Source organism: Etheostoma spectabile, chromosome 6, assembly GCF_008692095.1.
Source record: "Etheostoma spectabile isolate EspeVRDwgs_2016 chromosome 6, UIUC_Espe_1.0, whole genome shotgun sequence".
NCBI classification, from domain to species: Eukaryota; Metazoa; Chordata; class Actinopteri; order Perciformes; family Percidae; genus Etheostoma; species Etheostoma spectabile.
In genome coordinates, this window is record NC_045738.1 from 2608082 (window position 1) to 2612551 (window position 4470).

At 37.9% G+C, this 4470-nt stretch overlaps 1 protein-coding gene across 5 annotated transcripts in view; it reads right to left on the reverse strand.

Annotated features, from left to right (window-relative positions):
- triob (trio Rho guanine nucleotide exchange factor b) overlaps positions 1-4470 on the reverse strand; it is a 121418-nt gene that overhangs the window by 115204 nt on the left and 1744 nt on the right. The window lies entirely within an intron of this gene.

Consider the following 4470-nt stretch of genomic DNA (forward strand, 5'->3'; position numbering starts at 1 on the left):
GGGGTGACATGTACATAAAATGTATTACGACTCTCTCAAAAAGGCAGAGTGTGTCTGATGAGATCGATCAGCCCAATCCAGCTGTAAAATAGGTAATTGCCTCGCTGTGCTACCTTCTTGATTGTCTTCTTCATAAAACACTCAAATAAACAATAAGAGAGGAACAAGCTATGACAAGCATCCCAACATCTGATCCTTATTGAGAGCATACAGCATGCTTTTTATATAAACTCAAGCGAGGAGGAGAAAACTGCCTCTTCTTACTCACATACAGAACACTGGCCTGGAATCACTCATTTTTGGTGTGCTGGTAACTGCTTATTAGCCCTGTGGCCATTTGTATTTCATGATTTTAAGACCAATGATTTTCATGATTTTGGCCTTTTTTGTGAGAAAGTTCAGGCACATACACACCACATCCCTGATTTGTTTATTTGAACTGGCTTTCATATTTAGATATAGAACTTTGTTTTTGCTGATTAGGTTATGTGGTTTGTAATATTACTGTTTCAGATGAACTTGAACCTAGACATTTTATTTATACATCATTCACGAAAGAAAAACATTCTACAGTGCGGTGCAAAAGATCACAGCCACAACAAGTTACAGTATGCGAAAATCCTTTTTGCTTATTTTGGGCCCATTTATTTTGCAACAAGCCAAAGAAGGGTATAACATGCAGCAACGGTCCCAGACAGGAATCAAACCTGTGATGTTGCATTAAACCACTTGCCTACCAAGGCATTTCAGCAGCTAGCACTCTTATTTTGAAGGCAAAGGTATCATGATGACGTCTAGTTATTTTAAGTGGATTTGGAGAATTTTGGAACCATTTGCTTTAGAGTAACTTATCACATATACAATACAAATAATGCCATTATTTTATTTTGTTTACTTTGTGTGAATTTGACACGTACTTTACTGATGTATAGGATTGTTGAAGAAGTATTATCATGCAGATCACAAAAGAATATGCTTCCAGTCCTGCTGGCAAACTAAACTACTGACCAATAGAATAAAAAATGTTTGGCCAAGAAACCAAACAACTTATCAGCCTGATGATCATTGTGGCACTTTCAGTTTAGCCTGGTTGCCAATGCAGATACTGCTATGCAGGAGTTTATTTTTTATATTTTTTACTGTATCTGTCGTATAATAAACATACGTTGTAAATATGGTTTACAAAAACTAGATTTATATGTCTTTCATGCTTGTCCTCTGTTTCTCCATGAGTTGAATAAGTGAGATATCCGGCTCTGCATGCCGGCCCAGGCAATTCAGCAGTGAAGGCCATGCCAATCTAAGCTTATAGTCTTTAACTCTGACCAACTGCCAATTAGGCTGCCCCTGGATGCAACTGAACGGTTTCAGCCGCATGAAGAGCAGAGTAGCCTACATTTTGAAGGGTGTGCTCCACCCAAGCCTCAACTCTATAATTTGATGAGTGAAGGCTTGTTTGTCCCTTTAAGTATGTCATGTCCTCTTTTTCTGAATCTCTTCTTTTCCATCAATTGTATGTATTTATTTGCTTTCTTGACCTTACTTCTGTCTTAACTCCTGCCTGTGTCCCTTCTCAGTACACATTTGTCCTTGATTTCCCATTCCCCCCTCTCTCTCTTTATCAGTACTGTCCACTGTACATTACACTCTGAAGAAGCACACTGCATGGCCTGTTAAAGGCTTCTTCCTCATCTACATACTTATTTAAGGGTTTTGCTTAAGTATGCAAGATAACATTAGGTCATTATGCTTTCATCGACTATGACTGTGCTAGAAAAAATGAAGACTCACTGTTTAGTGATTTGGCTCTCATTACAGCCTGCACTGGCATAGGTCAGTGGGTTCACTTTGGGCACAGAGGGAACTGCCTCACTGCGTTGTCAATACTGACACATCCATAGCTGATGCTAATGTCTTGTTTCTATACTCAGTGCAAGATGCGCTGAACAACATGCGGAAGAATAAAGCATGCATAAAGAAGTGCAACAATCATTATTGGTGTTTATTTAGTTGTTTGTTTTAGCTTAAATTTGCTGTGAGTCTAAAATGAGCCTCCGCTTTTAGGCTAATTACAAAGCATTGGGGGTTTTACAACCTGTCTTTACAATACAAGTCTTTCATAATTATTCTCAATAGAAGTACAATGACAAAGCAGAGGTAATTACTTACGCTCCTGCCTATCAATTATTGTCTTGGTATAAATAAATCTATTATTTAACACTCATACATGTATAGATGAAAGCATGTCTGCATTAATAATGAGTACACTAGAAGCCATTTACATACAGTAATGTATGAAACTGGCTTCTAGGTGCACAGTTTACTTCAACAGTAGATTTTTGCCACAAACCTACACGCCATTCTCCATGACAAATGACCACTGTCTTGTGATCAGTGTGGTTATGACTGCGGATACGGCTCTTACGCGAGTTGTTCAGACAGTTATTTAATCTTATTCCAGGGTGCAGTACATCTGGCTGCTTTTATGTCAATTGAGTTTCACAGTGCAGTTTTTTACAATAATGCTATTACACAGGTCCAGTAATTTCATTACACATTACTCAATAGAACATCTATGAATTAATACCTTTTGAAAATATACTATTGTGCAAATGTTATTTTTGGTTTTGCCAAGATGGCTCTCTTCATAAAGCTCCTAAATATTTAATGATATAGCCATCTAAGGATATAATGCATCACTTGAGTGTCACCAGTGACTATAGGATTTTAGTTTACGTGGAGCTAACGGCTGCCAAGGATGAAGCTAAGTAATAGACAGTAGCTTTGCATTGCAAAAGTTGACTGACTCTATATTTAAAAGTATGCTGAAACATCATATACTAAACAGTCGCACAGCATTTTCCCAACACGCTTTTAAATCTACAATAGGCCAGAGGTTTTGGGAAAGTTGAAGGCCAATTATCAATAAGAATGGCTCGGTCATGCAGTTGCAATAATTTCGGGATTGGACTTTAAGTCACGGAACAAGCAACCTGGGAGAGTGACTCAGCAGCTGAGCTGTGATCCACAGCATCAGTGTGGGACTCAGAGATGGAGCTCCATCTGCTCACTGGAAAAAATCAAGCAAAGAGGAACATCAAGTATTTTCAAGGGCCAGTAAGAAAATTATTGATCTAGGTAAAGAAAATAAAAACAAGTGCAGGATCAAAAACTAGGACAGGAAAACACTTAGTTCTTTGAAGGAAATATTCATAATCATCTAGTCAGCCAGCTTTGTAGTTACAAACTCACATTTGGTTATCCAGCCAGTCAGTAAGTTAGTCTCCCACTAAGTCAGCCTCTTTGCAAAGCAGCTCAGACAGCCAGTCAGTCACTTTAGGTCTTGTTCAGTAGAGGAATCTGACATATTCTAGCCTTCACTGACTAACTAGGGCACCAAAGTGCATCCAGATCCCCAGCAAAACAAATCACACTCACACATACACAGAGCCCCAGAAATAAAGTGCTCGGGATCAACTGGGATGAGCAGCTGTGTGCCAAGATTTTAACATGCAACAAGCTGGCAGCAATTAGGGAGCCTGCTGAAGAGGCTACAGGGAGCGGGCTGGCCATTACTACTGGTCCTTCACAGTGAAGCTAAAGGAAAGATTAGGATAAATAGTATGCATGTCAACAAACAAATGTCATGCATATAAATAAATTGCAGATGTATGTGATTGATAATCCTTAAAACAGAGTAATAGTAAAATTATAAATAATTCACAGATGTTTTTAATGTTAGATTAGGCTAACTTTAGGCGAAGAATAATATGTTTCAATTAATTTAATAAATATTATAAAGTGATGGAAAAGGTATATACGTCTGCTAAATTAATTTACAAATTAGTTAGTTAGAATACAGTCCAATTAAAAGCACATTAAATGTGGAAAATGGGTGGATTCAATGATTTGTTCATCGTTCAAATATGTCCGTCTTTGTGTGCCACCAAAGTGGCATGAAGTTTAGCATATTAACCGAACAAGGTAACTAGCGACTTTTTAAACTGAAGACATGCAGGTATTTGACATTATTCACCATTTTAACAGCCCAAAAACTGTTTCCCATGCTTTGTCTTCATAATCATATCTTATAACAAAAACCTAAGGCCATAACCTATTTCTGTCTCCACACGAATACTGTATGAACTATGTTTGCCACTATATAAACATCCAAGCAGTCCAACTTCACTGTGAGCCAACTTTCCAGCCTGATACAACACAGCTATAGGAAAATAAATTGGCAGGCATCCAACCAACAGTAAGAGGGACTGCAACATTTGAATACAATCCACTTTGACAACATTCCTCACAGTCTAACTGGCAGAAGCAATTTCCAGAAGAAAGTATGGGATTTAAAGACAGTTTTAAGAAAGTATGTTGTAAACATTTATGCACATTGGCTTTATTATTGATTCATATGCACGATACATGCTGTCTGTGTGTGTGTCTGTGTGTGTGTGTGTGTGTGTG